Below are 21,074 nucleotides of genomic sequence, written 5' to 3'. Positions count from 1 at the left end.
TAGCTGAGCTGCAGGTGGTGTGGTCAATGCTGGTTGCCCTCTGGGAGAAGCTGGTCTTTGCTTAGGACTATTTGGGGTTCTGTGAAGCTACTCTGAGTGCTGAAAAGATACAAAACAAACAAGCAAATAAGAACACCTGGAAGCATTCTCCTTTGGGGTAATTCAATGTCATGATTCTCGTTCACTATGCTCAATCCCATGAAAACTTTAATCAGACTTCACTGAATCCAATACTAAAATTGCTTCTTTATTTCCTCAGCTTCTTCCAAGTCTTTTTCACTCTCTAGTAGCTGCAGAAGATTGGTATATGCAGCTTCCAACCTGTGCTGGCAATCTGGGATCATCATCCGGACTCTTGCAGGATTTCTGCCTGCTTTTTAATGACATAATTTTCACCACATTCAGCTTTCATTTTTTTGATTTTTTTCTTCTTGTTATTTTGCTTCTTTTTCATACATCATTTTTTTCTTTGACCAATCACTTCACCATGCCTGTTTTGATCTTGATCTGCCTCATGCAAGGATGGGCCATGATCCCTAGAGCACTACTGAGAGGTGGAAAGCTAGGGTAACAGTGGAGGAAGATCTATAGTTATCTGTTTAAATTAGGCCTAATTTAATAACATAATTAGTAAATGATGTTCTCTTTTGCTTGCATATAATATCCCTAGAAGTGTTCTTTTCTGACCAATAGTTACTGTCATATGCAATTCATGAAAGAGGAATATATTTGTTTTACATGTAAAAATATTTAAAAATCTAAAGATAACCATGACCATACTTAGAACTTATGTATTGACCAAGAAGAAAGAGTGCAGCAATCAACAACCTTATTGGCAAACTTTTCAATGGGAATGTGAGGGAAAATATTACCAGGTATATGGAACTCCATGAAGCAATCTTATATGAGTATTTTTATGATAGGATATACCAGCTGGCTTTATACGCATAATAGATATAGTTATAAATTTGGTGCCTGTCTCTTTTCGAAGAAGGTCAGTTTTTGGTTGCCATTTACTTCTTTCTTTTTGTTTTAGTTTTCATTTAACTTAAGCAGTTAATTACAGATTCATTTCCATTTCTTTGTGTTTATATTTTCAGTTCTTCCAACTGTACTTCACATTGGTGTATCTACTTGACATCTTCATTTCTCTGCAGTTAGGAAATGTCTATAATTATAAATAAATATATTTATGTTGTTATAAATACAACACAACATTCTACTTGGGACATAATATAATTTTCTCCCCCTACCATAGGGAAAAAGTTTTGCTTTATATTTTCCCTTTAATGCAAACTAAAATTGCATTTCTTTTTTGTTTGTTTGTTTCATTTTTTTAAGGTCTTGTTAGTTGACATGTAGTGTAATATAGTGTGACATTCGTTTCAGGAGCAGAATCAAGTGCTTTATTGTTTATCTATAACACCCAGTGCTCGTCATAGCAAGTGCCCTCATTAATTCCCTATCACCCAATTAGCCCTTCCCCTGCCAACCTCCCTCCATCAACTCTTGATTTGTTCTCTGTGGTTAAGAGTCTCTTATGGTTTGCTTTCCTCTCTTTTTTTCCCCTTTCCCTATGTTCATCTGTTTTGTTTCATAAATTTCATATATGAGTGAAATCATATGCTATTTGTCTTTCTCTGACTTATTTCACTTATAATAACTCTAGCTCCATCCACATTGTTGCAAATGGCAAGATTTCATTCTTTTTGATGGCTGAGTAATATTTCAGTGTGTGTGTGTGTGTGTGTGTGCACACGTGCACGTGAGCACATATAAATGCCACATCTTCTGTCTCCATTCATCAGTTGATGGACATTTGGCATCTTTCTGTAGTTTGGCTATTGTGGGCATTGCAACCATAAACAGTGGTGTGCATGTGCATTTTTGAATCAGTATTTTAGTATCCTTTGGGTAAATACTTAGGGGTGCAATTTTTGGGTTGTAGGGTAGTTCTATTTTTATCATTTCGAGGAAACTCCATGCTGTCTTCAACAGTGGTCACACCAGTTTGTCTTCCTACCATCACTGTAAAATAGGTTCCCTTTCTCCACATCCTCACCAACATCTCTTATTTCCTGAGTTGTTAATTTTAGCCAATCTGACAGGTGTGAGGTGGTATTCTCATCATGGTTTTGATTTGTATTTCCCTGATGATGAGTGATGTTGAGCATCTTTTCATGCATTTGTTGGCTATCTGTATGTCTTCTTTAGAGAAATGTCTGCTCACGTTGTCTGTCCATTTCTTAACTGGATTATTTATTTTTTAGGCGTTGAGTTTGATAAGCTCTTTATCGATTTTGGATATTAAGCCTTTATCAGATATACATTTGTGAACTTTTTCTCCGATTTTGTAGGTTGCCTTTTAGTTTTGTTGATTGTTTCTTTCACTGTGGAGGAAACAATCAACAAAACTAATATTGCATCTTATAACATATTTATTTTAAATAAAGTATAATAAAACAAGACAGTCTAGGTAAAATTACCTCCCTACTTCCAGATTGTGTTCATTATTCAAATACAAGATTGACCAGATCATGTTTGAAGAGGTCATTATCATACATGGTATATACATGCAAACATAATTTGTTTTTTCAGTAACTACAAAAGGAAGGAAAGTTTAATTTTATTTTTTCAGCTTTATTAAGATATAACTGACCTATAACATAACAGTTTAATGTTAATATATGGATTGTAATCCAAAATTATAATTACCACTGTGGTTGCATGTATGTGTTTGTGTGTGCATGTGTGTGCACATATGCACACAGTGTGCAGGAGAGGGTGGTTAATCAGTGAGAGAATGGAGAGAATGGAGCTGACATGTGTTCCTCAAGAGGAAAAGAAGAAATTGTCTTTCTAAATTGAAATGATATAGACCAAAAAGTAAATTAAAGTCTGTGGGTGTTTGGAACTTACTTTGAATGAATTTGTTTCTAATACCTTGCCATCAAAACTGATTTGGAGCAATTAAAACAGAAAACAAGTGTTGCATGATTTTCTTGTCTACCAGAATTCAAACCACAATAAATTTCAGATAATTTAATAAACATAAAATGAGATGATAAAAGTAACCCGATTATGAGAATAGCACACTCAACCATTGGCAAGTAATACTGAGACAATTGAAAAATTCTAAAGAGTATGAATGGCAAATTTTAAATAGCAAATCATTTAATGGCACTGAGAATGATTGGAAAATAAAAAGCCATTGAGAAGAGGGTTTGAAAGTTTATAAAACTATAAAGTTAACTTCTGGGAAGGAGAAGCCACAAAATGTAAAATACAGAAATTCTACCTCAGTGAATATGAGCTGCATAAACACAATAGTTAACCACAGGTGGATTTATTCTCTGAGGCCCCTCTGGTTAGTATCTAACAAATACATTGAATTCAGTTTGGTTTTACTTTGCTTCTTTGAGGATATTGTACTAATTTTTCACTTTCTTCTCTTCTCCAAATGTATATAATGTTTTATATACAACTTATCTTGTGTTCCATATGATTTTTGCCTACTTTCAAACTTTTTTCTATTTTCATTTACTCTGTCAAATTTCGTATACTTACAGAAGTGTGCTACCTTATTATTTCCATGTACTTCCCCATGTGTTTCAGGTCCTTCTTAGATATGTAAATATTTAATGGGAGCCAATGAAGTATAGGATATAATTCTACTTCACATTTGTCTTTCCTAAGCTTAAGTAACAAAATATTTCCTTGCATATCCCAGAAATTTTGTTTCTTGTTATCTTTTTACAGTGAAAAAAAATTAATTTTTCTCATTTGCACATTCAGTGATTAAATTTTGTTTTAAATAAAGCCCTTTGAGGGCTTTTAATGAAACAGAATGGATTTGTGCACAACTAGTCTTCAAAAAATAGATTTTTGATACCATAGAGGGATTAGCAACCACAGTGGGACATATTGCCCGATCCAATCAAGAATTGCGATTACTACATGATCTGAGTGCCTCTGCATGCCAGTATCTCAGACCCATTCCCATAATAGTGGGGCACTTCTAATTGCTTTCAATTCATTACTCTGACACACCTGGTTAGCACATAAATAACTTTGTTCTGTGTATCAATCTGAATCTTTGTTCTTCATCATTAAAGTCCCATATTTAATTATGGACTAGTTATTAAAAAAAAAAAAGCTGAGGATGTCAAATTCTCCATAGACTTTTTATGAAGTAGCCTATTATAATAATTTCAAGCTAAAATCAGTTCGCTGACTCTAAGACAGTTGAAATTCAATATGCTATCTGCAATTCTAATCTTAAACCTCAAAATATAGTTACTCGACTTTAGTAGTTCTTTGTAAATATCGTCATCATCATATTGGCAAACTATGTCATATACATCGTTAATCTCATTGCAATCAAGTAATTGAAATGAAATTTTAAGTGATCATTCTTGATTATCAACTTGCACTGGAAGACAAATAATGCTCCTTCAGTGTTTTATCCTTCTTGTTTTGCTTTATTCCATGACTGGTTTGTTCTCCCTTTTAAAAGTACAGAAAACCTGATCAAAAGTCAGAATATATTTCCACCAGATCCCCAAATAATCCTTTGGTTCTCTTAAAGCACTCCTTTCTTGATCTTGAGACTGACTTTTGCCTTTCTTCTTAAGAATCTACCATGGCAAAAAAAAAAAAAAAAAAAAAAAAAAAAAAGAATCTATCATGGCCTCCTTTGAACAGTATATTGGATCCTAGATCTTTCTGTAGGCTTCCTCGTAATCAACTCTCATCAAGAGCCTGTGACTAATTGACATTTTATCTTCTATTTTATACTTATTATTGCTTCTTCTGAGTTAATTTGTTCTACCTCTTACAGTATCCTTTGGTAATATTTTTAAAGAGGTTTTTGTTTTGTTTTGTTTTTTAAGGACAGAGAGAGAAAGCAGTGGAGGAGGTTGTTAAGCAGGCTCCATGCCCAGGGTGAGCCTGATGCAGGGCTGGATCTCACAACCCTGATCTCATGACCTGAGCCAAAATCAAGAGTCAGACACTTAAATGATTGAGCCACTCAGGCATCCTTCTTTTGGTAATATTTATCTGTAATCCAAAGACATAGCAGTGTGTGTGTGTGTGTGTGTGTGTGTGTGTGTGTTTCACTTTTCAATTAAATATATAAAAGTAATTCCTCTGTTTTAGAACATTCCTTTAACTGGATTACAGTTATCATTTTATTGAGGCCATTTTGTTTAATGATTAGATTATTTGACCTCAGTGCTACTACACTAAAGGAAAGTTTATTCATTTTCCTTTACAAAAATTGTATAGTGGAATCCTACTATATTATACAATAAAATTATGCAGACAGATAAATATATATATGTTACTATAACTGTTCAAATTTATCCTCTCATCTAGGCATCTATCCTTCTCATCCACTCATTAATCAAAAACAATCATGAACTTATCAATATATAATTATGCAATAAATGTTTATTGAGCACGTATCTTATGACAAGTAACTTGCAAAATTCTGGAAATAAAAAATATGATTACAATTTGCTTCTTACCTTTAAATATTTCAGTCTTGAACTCTGTTTCATAAGCCAAGGAATTTGAACCTTACCTTGTTAGATAGGTGCTAGCATTATAAACTTTTAGTAGAGATGTTTGAAATAATTACTTTCTTTTATAAGAAGCAAGCTGAGGACAGATTGAAAGGGGGGTGCAGACATGTGCAGCAAGCTGGAAAGTGGAAACAAGGTCAATAAGAGATGTAGAAAATGAAAACTATTCTAGGTATCTATTTATCATCTATCATCTATCTATCTATCTATCTATCTATCTATCTATCTATCATCTATCTATCATCTATCTATCTATCATCTCATTAATCTATTTTAAGTGGGCTCCACACCCAGCATGGAGCCCAATGTGGAACTTGAACTGACAATCCTGAGATCAAGACCTGAGCTGAGACCAGAGTCGATGCTTAATCAACTGAGCCACCCGGGTGCCCCACTCTTCTAGGTAATCAGAAAGAAATTAATAGAAGGGAATGAGGGCTGGCAATACAGTTGGAACGGTTATAAAGGACCTCTGTTCTAGACAAGACTAGTGGGGTTGCCTTGTGAAAGAACAAAACTTTAGGGTAGCTACTATCACATATTGTGCCAAAAATAAGAACCATGGGATACCTGGGGGTCTCAGTAGTTGACTATCTGCCTTCAGCTCAGGGTGTGATTCCAGGCTCCTGGGATGAAGTCCTACATCGGGCTCCCTGCAGGGAGCCTGCTTCTCCCTCTGCCTGTGTCTCTGCCTCTCTCTGTGTCTCTCAGGAATAAATAAATAAAATCTTAAAAAATAAATAAATAAAAAATAATAAAAAAGAACATGACCTCTGCCTAATTTCTGCCTTCCTAAGATTATGTGAGTTCATCTAGCTGTTGAGATTCCAGATTCTGGGATTCAAGGGAGTCTGGAAATGTTATTTTTAGTCTTCTAAATTCTTCAATCAGACTAAAGACAAAAATTGAAACTAAGTCAGATAATCAAGTCTGTCCAGTACAGGGTCATTATTAATAGTAGGTGGGAGATGACAGGTGCCTAACTTAAGATAGTATTACTAGAGACAAAGCACAGAAAGCAGATTAGTGTAACGTAATTTTGTCTGAGATTTTTAGAGGTAAGGAAAGTAAGAACTCCTGAGGACAACTTTGGTTTCTGGTCTGCGTATGAAAGTAGTAGTAGAAATAGGGAATGCATAATATGGAAGAATGGTAGACCATGATGTGTCTAACTAGAAAGCATTTTAACGAGATGAAAAATAACTAATTGATTATATTCATTATCTCTTGCTGAATAACATTACCCCCCAAACCCTAGTGACCTAAAATAATATATATTTATTATCTCACAGTTTCTGTGACTCAGGAATCCAAACACTAGTTAAATGAGTCCTTTATTCTCCTGCCTACAGCGTGTCTACAATCAAGGTGTTGTAGAGCAGCATCCATAATCATAATCTTAAATGAAGGCTCTACTGGGGAAGGAACCACTTCCTAGGAACTAGGAACTAGCTTCCTAGTGATTTTGCCAGGATTAAATTATCGGAAAGTTACTGAGCTGAGTGCTTCTACACTGAAGTTGCCTTATACATTTGTAATACTGTTAGGTTCTCTTGTCAATAGTCTGCATTGCTTCCTGAGATTCTCCAACCTCTAGATTTTTTAAAACATTTTTACACATTAGTGTGTTCACTTACTCTTTGTGCTATAAAGTTTTATGGGTTTTGACAAATGTATGATGTCATGTATCTACCATTACAGTGTCATACAGAATAGTTTTACTGCCCTAACAATTCCCCATGCTTCACCATTTCATTTCTCTCTTCCTCAAATCTCTAGCTCCACCAATTATTATTATCTCTATGGTTTTGTCTTTCAAAAATTTCACATTATTGTAATCATACCAGACATAGTATTTTCAAGTTGACTTCTTTTATTGGTAGTATGCATTTAAAGTTCCTTAGTGTTTTTTTTTTATAGCTTGATAATTGCTTTCTCATCATTTAAAAATATTATATTGAAAATGGGTGTCTGGGTGGCACAATCAATTGAACATTTGACTGCTAGTTTCAGCTCATGTTGTGGTCTTGGGGTCGTGGGATCAAGCTTTGCGCTCAGCAACAGAGTCTGCTTGGGATTCTCTCTTCCTCTCTCTCTGCCCCTCCCACTCATGTTCTCTCTCTCTCTAAATCTAAAATAAATAAATAAATCTTTAACAAACATATTAAATCAAATGAATGTATACAGCAGTTTGTTTATCCATCTACTTATGAAAGATATCTTAGTTGCTTTGAGATTTTAGCAATTATGAATAACGCTGCTATAAACATTTGCATGCAGGCTTTTGCATTTCAAAATCAGTTGAGTATATACCAAGGAAGACAGTTGATGGATTTTATGGCAAGATCCGGTTTAACACTGTAAGAAACCTGTAAACTGTCTTTCAAAATGGTTGTATCAGTCTGCACTCCCGCTAACAGTGAGTAAGAATTCCTATTGTTTTGCATTCTCACCAGCATTTGGTAATGTCTGTGTTTTTGGGGTTTAGAAATTCTCAACGTGGGTAATGGTATCCCATTATAGTTTTATTTGTTTTTATTTTTTTTAAATATTTTATTTCTTTATTCAGGAGAGACAGAGAGGGGGCAGAGACACAGGTAGAGGGAGAGGCAGGCTCCCTATGTGGAGCCTAATGCAGGACTCAATCCCAGGACCCTGAGACTGTTCCCTGAGCCAAAGGCAGATGCTCAACTCTTGAGTCATCCAGGCATCCCCATTATAGTTTTAAATTGAATGTCCCTGATGATGAGTGATGTGGGATATCATTTCATATGCTTATTTGCTATCTTTCTTCTTCCTTAGCTAGGTGTCTATTGGGCCATTTTAAATTTGAATGGTTTATTTTCTTATTATTGTCTTTTAAATGTTCTTTGTATATTCTGAATACAGAATTCTTTATCAGACATGTATTTTGCAAATATTTACCCCCATTTGTGACTTGTTCCTTGATTCTTTTAACCATATCTTTTATGGAACAAGTGTATTTACTTTTAATAAAGTCTAAGTTATCTATTTTTTCCTTCATGGATTAAGCTTTTGGTGTTGTATCTAAAAACTCATTGCCAAATCCATGCTCACATAGATTTTCTCCTAGGTTTTCATTTATAAATTTCATAGTCTGTGATGTATATCACAGACTAATTAATTTTAGTGAAAAATGTAAAGTCTATGTCTAGATATTTTTTATTTTGCATATGAGTGTCCAATTGTTCCTGCACCATTTGTGGAAAAGACTGCCCATTACCCAATAAATTATCATTCTCATTTGTAAAAGATTGGTTGAGAATATTTATGTGAGCCGATTTTTGGTCTATTCTATTCCATTTATTTGTTTATGTTTCTCTGAATGCTTTGGCAAAGAACTTGAAGAGTCATCAACAAAGAAAAGTAGTGAGAATTAAATATTGCCTGGTTCCCAATCTTAGATCACTCATTTTTCTTTCTGCATTTTCTAATCTAATTCAATCCAATGAAAATTTCATTTTAGTAATTGGAAATTTTTATATTTAGATATTCCATGTGGTTTCTTTTTCTATCTTCCTCTTCTCATTATATCAATGTTATATTTTATAATTTTTAGCAGGTAGGACATATTCATATTAGCCCTTCTAATGTCCTTCTATAGTCATTTCTGTGCTTCTATTGACTATTATTTCTTCTTTTTTATGAGTCTCATTTTCTTGTTTGTATGTCTAGTACTTTTTGATTCAATAATAGTCACTGCAAATGCCATCTTGTTGAAATGTGATTTTTTTTTTATATTCCCTTACTTACCTTTTTGCTTGCCAAGAGTTAAGTTAGGTGCAGATTGTTTCTATGCCTTTAGGGCTCATTTTTAAGCTGTTTTATCATGGGGACTAGAATAATCTTTTTTTGGGGGGGGGGGGGGACTAGAATAATCTTAAACCTAAGGCTAAGTTAGCCTTATTTCTAAGGCATAGCCATTTTGGTGCCTCTACTCTGGGTCTCATGTATTCAATATATTTCCCTTGCTGGTTGTAGGAAATTTAAGTGACTCTTGGCCCTCTCTGTGGTATAAGAATTATTAGTCCTATACCTCTGATAAAAATTTCTCATCTCTCAGAAATGTTTCTTTCATGGGTATAGGTTTTGATTCTATACATATGCACATTAGTACTCAGGAATGACTAGGACACCTGATGATTTTTGTCTCACAAAGCCTAGATATCTTATTTTCTCTAAATTTTAGTTTTTACCTCCTTACCTCAACAGGGGTGCTGAGATTGTTTTTCACTATAATACAGAAATTATCTCTATTTTGAAAGGACAGTTGACCTTTGAATGCTGTAGGGGTCACAAGTCCCAATTCCCTGCACAGTCAACAATCCACATATAACTTGTGACTCCCTAAAAACATAACTATTAATAGTCTATTATTGACTATAAACCTTACTGATAACAACAGTTGATTATCACATATTTTGTGTGCTATATGTATTATGTACTGTATTTTTATGATAAAGTAAACTAGAGAAAAGACAATATCATTAAGAAAATCATAAGAGGGACACCTGGGTGGCCTAGCTGGTTAAGCATCTGCCTTAGGCTCAGGTCGTGATCACAGGGTTCTGGGATTGAGTCCCACATCCACCTCCCTGCTCAGTGGGGAGTCTGACTCTCCCTCTGGCCCTCCCCTCACTTGTTCTCTCTCTCTCTCTCTCTCAAATAAATAAATAAAATCTTTTTAAAAATCATAAGGAAATACAATTATAGTACTGTATCATATTTATTGATTAATTGATTGATTGTGTAAGTGGACCTATGCAGTTTAAACCCACATTACTCAAGGGTCAACTGTATTAGCATGGCAGGATATTTTTCATTTGCTTTCATTCTCTTAACAATCATAGTCTCATGATATATAATATCCAACATTTGAAAAGTAATGTTTTATATGTTCTTTACAGTTTTCTTGCCTTTTCTAGTAGGACAGTAATTGTGTACCTTGTAACACCCTTAATATTCTGAACTGGAAATTACCCTGAATATCTCCTTTGAACCTCTTTCCAGTATTGGAAACATTTTCCACATTATGAATTCAACTTTCAATTCAATAATTTGAAATCACAGCTTATTTCTTATTTTAAGAGCTTTTGCATAGGCATAAGACTTAAACTCTATTGATAATGATTTGGAAAAGCGATGTGAGGAAATACATGGTCAATAAAATCGAGTTTCTGGATAAGGTTTAGAGAAGCTTCTGAATTTTGGGTATGGTACTACCAGAGCTTATGAGTAGGTACACAACTCTACCATTATCAGCAACAACTGGTTTCCACTAGTGCAATCCCATCTCAAAGATATAATTAATTTTGAATTTGCAGTGCTGTTGAAAGCAGCAAGTAAAAAATGCACAGCATATGGTAAACTATCAAAAATTGGCAACTTCTTTTTTAAATGTTTCTCTGATTTTTTTTTTTTATGATAGTCACAGAGAGAGAGAGAGAGAGAGAGAGAGAGAGGCAGAGGGAGAAGCAGGCTCCATGCACTGGGAGCCCGACATGGGATTCGATCCCTGGTCTCCAGGATCACGCCCTGGGCCAAAGGCAGGCGCTAAACTGCTGTGCCACCCAGGGATCCCCAAAATTGGCAACTTTTACTGTATGATTAAGAGTCATGGTATTTATGAAAGTCAAGAAAAAAATAGATTTTGTTTTGTCTGTACTAATTACTATTCTTCATTTCTCCACGACTCTCTTTCTCTTTCCTTCCTTCCTCCTTTCCATTCTCCGTTTCATTTTTTTTTTAAATTAATTTTTATTGGTGTTCAATTTACCAACATACAGAAAAACACCCAGTGCTCATCCCGTCAAGTGTCCACCTCAGTGCCCGTCACCCATTCTCCTCCAACACCCGCCCTCCTCCCCCCTTCCACCACCCCTAGTTCGTTTCCCCGAGTTTGGAGTCTTTATGTTCTGTCTCCCTTCCTGATATTTCCCAACATTTCTTCTCCCTTCCTTTATATTCCCTTTCACTATTATTTATATTCCCCAAATGAATGAGAACATACACTGCTTGTCCTTCTCCGATTGACTTATTTCACTCAGCATAATACCCTCCAGTTCCATCCACGTTGAAGCAAATGGTGGGTATTTGTCGTTTCTAATCGCTGAGTAATATTCCATTGTATACATAGACCACATCTTCTTTATCCATTCATCTTTCGATGGACACCGAGGCTCCTTCCACAGTTTGGCTATTGTGGCCATTGCTGATAGAAACATCGGGGTGCAGGTGTCCCGACGTTTCGTTGCATCTGAATCTTTGGGGTAAATCCCCAACAGTGCAATTGCTGGGTCGTAGGGCAGGTCTATTTTTAACTCTTTGAGGAACCTCCACACAGTTTTCCAGAGTGGCTGCACCAGTTCACATTCCCACCAACAGTGTAAGAGGGTTCCCTTTTCTCCGCATCCTCTCCAACATTTGTGGTTTCCTGCCTTGTTAATTTTCCCCATTCTCACTGGTGTGAGGTTGTATCTCATTGTGGTTTTGATTTGTATTTCCCTGATGGCAAGTGATGCAGAGCATTTTCTCATGTGCATGTTGGCCATGTCCATGTCTTCCTCTGTGAGATTTCTCTTCATGTCTTTTGCCCATTTCATGATTGGATTGTTTGTTTCTTTGGTGTTGAGTTTAATAAGTTCTTTATAGATTTTTGGAAACTAGCCCTTTATCTGATATGTCGTTTGCAAATATCCTCTCCCATTCTGTAGGTTGTCTTTTAGTTTTTTTGACTGTATCCTTTGCTGTGCAAAAGCTTCTTATCTTGATGAAGTCCCAATAGTTCATTTTTGCTTTTGTTTCTTTTGCCTTTGTGGATGTATCTTGCAAGAAGTTACTGTGGCCGAGTTCAAAAAGGGTGTTGCCTGTGTTCTCCTCTAGGATTTTGATGGACTCTTGTCTCACATTTAGATCTCTCATCCATTTTGAGTTTATCTTTGTGTATGGTGAAAGAGAGTGGTCCAGTTTCATTCTTCTGCATGTGGATGTCCAATTTTCCCAACACCATTTATTGAAGAGACTGTCTTTCTTCCAATGGATAGTCTTTCCTCCTTTATCGAATATTAGATGACCATACATTTCAGGGTCCACTTCTGGGTTCTCTATTCTGTTCCATTGATCTATGTGTCTATTTTTGTGCCAGTACCACACTGTCTTGATGACCACAGCTTTGTAGTACAACCTGAAATCTGGCATTGTGATGCCCCCAGCTATGGTTTTCTTTTTTAAAATTCCCCTGGCTATTCGGGGTCTTTTCTGATTCCACACAAATCTTAAAATAATTTGTTCTAACTCTCTGAAGAAAGTCCATGGTATTTTGATAGGGATTGCATTGAAGGTGCACATTGCCCTGTGTAACATTGACATTTTCACAATATTAATTCTGCCAATCCATGAGCATGGAATATTTTTCCATCTCTTTGTGTCTTCCTCAATTTCTTTCAGAAGTGTTCTATAGTTTTTAGGGTATAGATCCTTCACCTCCTTGGTAAGGTTTATTCCTAGGTATCTTATGCTTTTGGGTGCAATTGTAAATGGGATTGACTCCTTAATTTCTCTTTCTTCAGTCTCATTGTTAGTGTATAGAAATGCCATTGATTTCTGGGCATTGATTTTGTATCCTGCCACGCTACCAAATTGCTGTATGAGTTCTAGCATGAATGCTATGGGTTGGCTCCTCTGTGCCTGTTTCTTATCATGGCCTCTGAACTTAATTAAACTTTGCAAATTTAGCATCCCTTCTAGCTACAAGATGATTTATTCCCTTGGTATATTACTTTCCATAAAGATAAGCATGTAAAAATTCACCTGAAGAGAAATGATTCTTCAGATGTAGCAACTGGATAACTTTTACTGTCCCTCAAAGGGGCAATTATATTTTTTTTATTTATTTATTTTATTATTTTATTTTTTTTAAAGATAGATTTATTTATTTATTTATTTATTATAGACAGAAAGAGAGAGAGAGAGAGAGAGAGAGAGAGAGGGAGAGAGGCAGAGACACAGGCAGAGGGAGAAGCAGGCTCCATGCTGGTAGCCTGACGCAGGACTCGATCCCGGGACTCCAGGATCGCGCCCTGGACCAAAGGCAGGTGCTAAACCGCTGAGCCACCCAGGGATCCCCTTTTTTATTTTTATTTTTTAAGATTTTACTTATTTATTCATGAGAGGCACAGAGAGAGAGAGGCAGAGACACAGGCAGAGGGAGAAGCAGGCTCCATGCAGGGAGCCCGAGGTGGGACTCGATCCAGGGTCTCCAGGGTCACACCCTGGGCTGAAGGCTGCATTAAACCACTGGGCCACCGGGGCTGCCCTGGGGGCAATTTTATACTGTATAAACCTCGGCAGCCTTCTCTGACTCAGCCACATTATGAGAGATCTGCATTTATATAGTCTCCTACACTGGTAAAAAATAGGGTAGGCACACCAGCATTAAATTATTTTCTTGATCTGCCACAATTGTGTATGAATGTATGCATTCTGTTTTCTGCTAGTCACAGGGTCTCCCTGAAGTCCTAGCATGGCTAAGAGTCCTGGTAAAGCCCTATAAAACTTTACATTGGTTTTTATAAAGACAGCTTATTTTTATGGGAAACAAACATATTTCTTTACTTAATTGAATTTTAGATTGATGAATAAATTCATTCATGCATGTGCTTATTTCACACACTCATAATCTGCATGTAGCATTATAAGGAATAATAAAAGGCACAAAGCATTGCCACCATATTCCTGAGGAGTTCATATTTATGTTCCATATTGGCTTAAAAACAAGTTTTTTTCGAGGCATCTGGGTGGCTCAGTTGGTTAAGCATCTGCCTTTGGCTCAGGTCATGATCTCAGGATCTTGGGATCCAGCCTGGAATCAGGCTCCCTACTCAGTGGGGAGTCTCCTTCTCCCTCTCCCTGTTGGCCCCCGCTCATGTGCACACACTCTCTCTTTCAAATAAATAGAATCTTTTTAAAAATGCATTTTGTTTCATTCTACAAGAAGTTCCAAATCTCTTTCTCTCTCTAAACTTTCTGTCAAAATATTTTTACTCCATAATTCAGCACTGGATGAAAGAATGTTGCATCAAATTTATCTTTCTGAGACCTAATGCAAAAGTTCTGTAGAGCTGCCTTATGGATTTCAGAAAGGTTCTGACATATTTTGAATGAAATTAATTCAGTGTCTCTTTTCCTCTGGAAATGTTTTATACCATCTCTATCTGGATGTAGATAGACAGATATATAGATAGTGATACAGGTATAGATGTTAAATACATAATACATATATCCAGACACACATATGTACATGATTTTATCTGTTTATAGGAGATAGCTCTTCCTAGATAGAATACATCAAGTTAGAGAAAAACTATTCACTCATAAATAACATGTATGTAGTGTTACACATTATTAAAGATGACATTGCTCTAAGTGAATTAAATCACCCTAACATAACAGATTTGACATTTCAAAAATTATGTAATTTCCCTGAGCATGTTAACCTGTTTTAATTCAGTAAGAAGTAAAATTATAAATGAAAAATACATCAGACTTATGCAAAATAATCCTATTCCACTGAAAACATTTCTATTGTTCAGGAGACAGAAGATTTGTACAGAATTAAGAATTTATGTTTTTCTATTTCCTACTCAATGTTTTTTGTTTTTATTAATTGAAATAAGTCTTAGAAGCACTTACAATCACTAGTTTATTATTTTTTATCCTAATGGTGCTTCCCCTGCCCCCAATTCAATGCCTCCTCTTTTGTTAATTTATGGTTTTCCAGTAATTATTTGCATTTTATCCATAGTGTGCAATGTAGGGAGGGAAAATGTATTCAAAGTTGGCAACTTTGGAATTGCACTCTGAGGACTTCTGAAAGAAAATATATACCCATTTTGCTCTAGGAGAGTATCAGTTGCAATTTAAATGGAACAGATTTTAAAATTGAAGTAATTTTGAAAGAAAAATATTGCATCCTAAAATCAAAGCATAAATAGGAAGAACTAAATGAATATAAAATGCCATAAAATAATTTTTAATTATTTACAATCCCGATAACGATTCAGATAACTAAAACAAAATAGTTATTTATAATTATATTAAGTAAAAATAACAAATAAATAAAGCATCGAAATGTGAAATTCTTTTTATACTAAACCGTTGATATTCCTGAAGTCAAGATACATAGATTCCAACTCCCAAATTATCAATGGACATTATTTTGTCCTTTCAATATTTTATGCATATTAATTCCAATAATTTACTCACGTAAATTTTTGTTTTTTTTTTTTACATTTTTAAGTGGGAATAATAATATCCATCTAGCAGTGTCTTTAAATGCTATAAATAATGGGATCCCTGGGTGGCGCAGCGGTTTGGCGCCTGTCTTTGGCCCAGGGCGCGATCCTGGAGACCCAGGATCGAATCCCACGTCGGGCTCCCGGTGCATGGAGCCTGCTTCTCCCTCTGCCTGTGTCTCTGCCTCTCTCTCTCTCTCTCTGTGACTATCATAAATAAAATAAAATAAATTAAAAAAATAAATAAATGCTATAAATAAGAAAATACATATGCAATTCAACATGCCTGGTATAATTTCCAACACATGGTAGCCACTTTTACACAATAGCTAGAGAAATAACCTTTGCAAACAAGATTATTGTCTTATATGTTATATCCTTCCCTCTCCATCTTTCCCTTCTTGCTACTTTCCCTCTCTCCTTTCCTCTTCCTTCCTTTCTCCTTGTGATGAATATTTATGTAGCACCTATAGCTGCCCTGAAGTTTCCAAGGCAATAATACCAACAAAGAATTAAGCAGATTTCCTCTGCAAGAAGAATACACAGTCTGTTGGAGTGACTATAACTCATATCAGCCCCACCCTCCATGTACTTGGGGAATAGAAAAAAACATTTTGTTAGAGTTGAATAGTTAAATAAACATATATTGGATGAAACTGGCTATTTGCAAATGTCACATTAAAAGACAAACAGGGCAGCCCTGGTGGCCCAGCGTTTAGCCCCACCTTTGGCCGGGGGGTGTGATCCTGGGGACCGGGGATCGAGTCCCACATCCGGCTCCCTGCATGAAGCCTGCTTGTCCCTCTGCCTGTGTCTCTGCCTCTCTCTCTGTGTGTCTCTCATGAATAAATAAAATCTTTAAAAAAAAGACAAACATAACAAATTTAAGAATTGTATTTATGCAATGACATAGGTAACAACTGTGCTATAGGAATTTGACTTCAATGGACAGAGTTTATTTTGTCTACAGCTATATTTCCAATATTCAGCACTCAGTACCTGGTATATAGCTGGAATTCAATAAATAATATATTTTGTTTATTCTAAGAATTTTTCTTAAGTAAAAGACATTTATACACATATATACATATATATATATGAAAAACTTTCCCAAGGATAGAAAACAATAATAAAATGAATATACCAATCAATTGAAAGAACCATTCCAATTTTGAAAATGTTAAAATGTGAAAAGGATTTACCTTGCAAAAAAAAAAAAAGAAAATATGTAATTTATTGGATATAGAGAATCGTAGATTATATAGGGTCAATAGTAAGAAAAAAATCACAATATTCAAAATAAAGGGTAGGAAAAGAAATCCCCCCCCCCGCAAAAAAGCCTTGGAAAATTAATTTGATGTAAATTTACCCATATTTTTTAGGAGTGGTATCAAAAATTCTTTATAATAGAGGGATGATTTTTTTTAATGAGATGAATTCCTTTTTTTTCTGATTAAAATGTAAAATATGTTTTTTCTAGTATAATTGAAAAGGACAAAATTGAGAATAATAAAATCCATTAATAATGCTGGTGCTGAGAGAAATCCTCTGTAAATGCTGTAACCTATTTCTTTTCACTACATTTTCTATTCAAGTGTGCTTGTGAGTATGAATCTAAGCCACGTATACGCTGTAAAATATATTGATATGTAATTACTATGTTGGAGCATGTGTGTAGTGGGATTTTTCCCAAGAATTTTCTGTGTTTCCCAAGGTTGTGTGGCCAGCTATTTGGTATCTTTCAATAATTACTTTCCCTAAAATCATGTTCTTTGCTTAAGAACAAACTGATTCTCTCTGCATTCAAATATCCTACTTTTATTCTCCCATAATTCTATCTCAAGGGTAATTGTGATTAAATGGGGCAGAGTAAAATGTGCTTTTACTACTTTTCTTGGCTCATGGGTCACTTCCTTCAACCCTCCTCACATTCCTCCTCTGTAGAGGATCCCGCTCATCCTAGGCACGACCAATTAAGGGGAAAGAGAAATGATGCATTGCATCATGCCCTTGGAGAATGGAGTTCTTGTTACTGAATGGTTGTGACTTTGATATTAAAAAATTAAAAACTGAGCTCCAGGAAAGACTCTCACAGCCATTAGCGGGTTCAGGTCTAGGCATCCTCCACCCAGACACCACCATTTGGTTAAATTCAAGAGCCAAGGTTATGGTGGTGTTGAAAGTGCTTTGGGTGTAACTTGGATGATGGTTGGAGTTTTAGTACTGGATGAATGGTCACTTTCTTTTCTCCCTAAGATTGGCCTTAAAGTGATTTTGGCATAAAAGATCTATTGAACAGGATCTTCTATATAATTTACCATTCCCTCAGGAGCTACAACCCCTCTCAGAGCCAGGTGACTTCTTTCTGTTGAATATTTATCCCTGCACATCTTGCTGCTCCTCCTCACCCACCCAAACCTCTACATGCCCCTAAACCCCAAAGTCTCTGAGGTGAATGTTTTGACCTAGGTGGGTCTCTTTGTTCCCCACCTCTCCAGGCTAGCCATGTTCTTGCATGGCCCCTCTCCACCTGGTCTCTTGATCCTCTGCCCCCTGGGTTGGCAGCCAGGGCCATACAAAGTGCCCTTAGGTCCTCTACACCCTCCTGGGTGCCCACCCTACAAATGCAAGCAAGTCTAGCATTGAGATAGATTCCCCCAAGCTCCATCATCACAGCCACACAGGTGTCCCATCTGGCCAGGTGAACTGGGCCTCCCGTCACTTGCATGGGCCAGGGTCCCTGTGCCCACTCCTGAGGTCCTTGCAGCCCTAGTGAATTCTGCATCCCAAGACCCAGGGTGCAGCTGAGGTCAGGGCTAGATGAGCCAGGGCTTCTTAGCTGCCTATGCATGACAGACTGGCCTCTCCAATGCTTGGAAATAAGAATTTCTAATGACCGAAAAACAAGGAGACCACCTCAAGGCTTAATCCAAGGTATAGAAAACAATCACTAACTCATTTTACTTGAAAATGCTGAAAGAAATTGTGGAATCTGGGTGTGAATCCAGAATCCAAGTTGTTAGTTGTTTCTTTTTAAACTACTGCTATGGGGGTGCCTGGGTGGCTCAGTGATTGAGCATCTGCCTATGGCTCAAGGTGTGATTCCAGGGTCCTGGGATTGGTCCCACATCAGGCTGCGCACAGGGAGCCTACTTCTCCCTCTGCTTATCTCTGACTCTCTCTCTCTGTGTCTCTAATGAATAAATAAATAAAATAATAAGCTAGTGTTATGATTCAATTTCATCTTTAAAATCAACTTCGGACAACTAGGATATCCATGACTGAATATCAACACTTCTCGATTCAAAAAAAAAAAAAAAAAATATATATATATATATAAAATAAGACTTGCATACAAAAAGAAATTCACATGCATTCATAAGACTGAGTCAAAGATTTACGATATCAAACAATCCATAGCATGTAGCAATGACAAGTAACTATAAATGTAGAGCAATGCCATGGTATTCCTAAAAGTAGTTTATGTCTAATATTTAGCCAAGAATGACAACATGTTATAGTATGTGGGATATGCTTATACTAAAAATTTTTGTTGTTTATGTGAAATTCAAATGAAGCTGGGCATTTTAACTGGCAACCCTACTAGTAAGTAAGTGAGGGCTTTGGCTTTCTTCCTTAAGTGAGTTGGGGAATCATCTAAGAAATGGAGTGATATGATCTGATTAAGGGTTGAAAACTTGCTCTCCTTCTCCCAAGAGGTATCTACTCCTTTAAAAAAAAAAAAAAAATTTAAATTCAATTTGCCAGCATATAGTGTTAACTCAATGCTCATTTCACATGTGCCCTCCTTAACGCCATCACCTAGTTACCCTATCCCTCCACCCACCTCCTGAAGTATCTACTTATTAATATCTAGATTAGTCTTTTGTTGTTTTCCTTGCAAAATGTAAGTGAATATGTAGTACGTATACACTTTAACCTCTCTCTTACATAAAACCTACTCAAAGGGCAACTCGACCCTAGAAGTGGAGGTGAGATTGAAAAAGAAGCCAGTGAGGCACTCCCCATGTCTATATTAAATACCTTTGAAAGGTGTTTTTTTCAGTTTGAGGAATGATGAAAGTCAAAGATTTTTTAAAAAATACATTTAAACACATAAATTAATATATATATTTAATAGAGTCACACATTTCTGTAACTATATTACAAAGTGGTACTTTTTTTTTTTTTTTTTTTTTTTTGCTGGTCTGTCAAAGCGTCGGGTCCCTGGGCATCTTATCCCTGCCGCTGGACATCCTGTCAGGGTTGGAGGAGCCTGGGGTGTGCGGGGACTGTCCTGGAGGTAGCACCCCACTGTGGCTGGTGACCCCCAGGGACTCCTCCTGGAGCTACCCGCACCTCCCCTCAGACGTGTTCCCGGGAGCATCTTCATCTCCTCATCCCCCACCGTCCCTGCCATATATGCCCATTTTGCCCTCCAAGAAACTGAGGCCCGTGCAGTTTGTTTTTGTTTTTGTTTTTGTTTTTTTTGTTTTTTTCTCACTGTCTTTGATCAGGTCTTTATTTAAAATTAGCTGTCCAAAATGATTTGAGTTTTATGGAATAAACAAATAGAAGTTTTTAGGCAGCAGGCTTCTTCTCTTCTGTGGTAGGTTTCTTTTCTGCAGGTTTCTTGTCAGCTGCTGGTTTCTTGGTAGCTGCAGCCTTTTTTCCCACCACAGGTTTCTTCGGCTTTTTCACACCAATAGTTTTCTTTCCCTTCTTCCCTACCGTGGGCTTCTTGCCTGGAACCCCCTTCTCCTCCGATTTGGCTTCTAAGGCTGCTGCCGCCTTATCCATCCGGAGTTTGTGATTCTTGGCCTGGCGAAGAATGGTGTTCCGGCGCATGGTCTTTGCATACGGGTTTAGCTTCAACATGATTCTTAGGTTCTTCAGTGGACTCCGATGAGCCTCCATTTTTGTACTGTCAATAAAGAAAATAAAAATAAAAATAAAAATGTAAATACATTAAAATCTTGTTTATCTCACCTTTATTCTGTTTTGTAGTAAACATCATATTGCTTTGTTTGTGATTATAGTTCATAGTAACCAAATATGTAACAAATACAAAAATGAATTAATAAAGTTCCTATGCTCAAACTATTTTACTGATGAGAGATACAATAAGAAAAGTTCAGAATCTATTCTGAAGGTACAACTTAACTTACCCTTT

The 21,074-nt window shown here is 36.3% G+C and overlaps 1 pseudogene; it reads right to left on the bottom strand.

The window, feature by feature from the left end:
• Positions 1-207: 207 nt before the first annotated feature.
• Positions 208-531, bottom strand: LOC112927409 (tubulin-specific chaperone A pseudogene; annotated as a pseudogene).
• Between the last annotated feature and the right edge of the window lie 20,543 nt (positions 532-21,074).

This window comes from Vulpes vulpes, chromosome 4 (genome assembly GCF_048418805.1).
Source record: "Vulpes vulpes isolate BD-2025 chromosome 4, VulVul3, whole genome shotgun sequence".
NCBI classification, from domain to species: Eukaryota; Metazoa; Chordata; class Mammalia; order Carnivora; family Canidae; genus Vulpes; species Vulpes vulpes.
The sequence above is the reverse complement of the archived record's forward strand: the minus strand, read 5'-3'. Positions and strand labels throughout refer to the sequence as shown.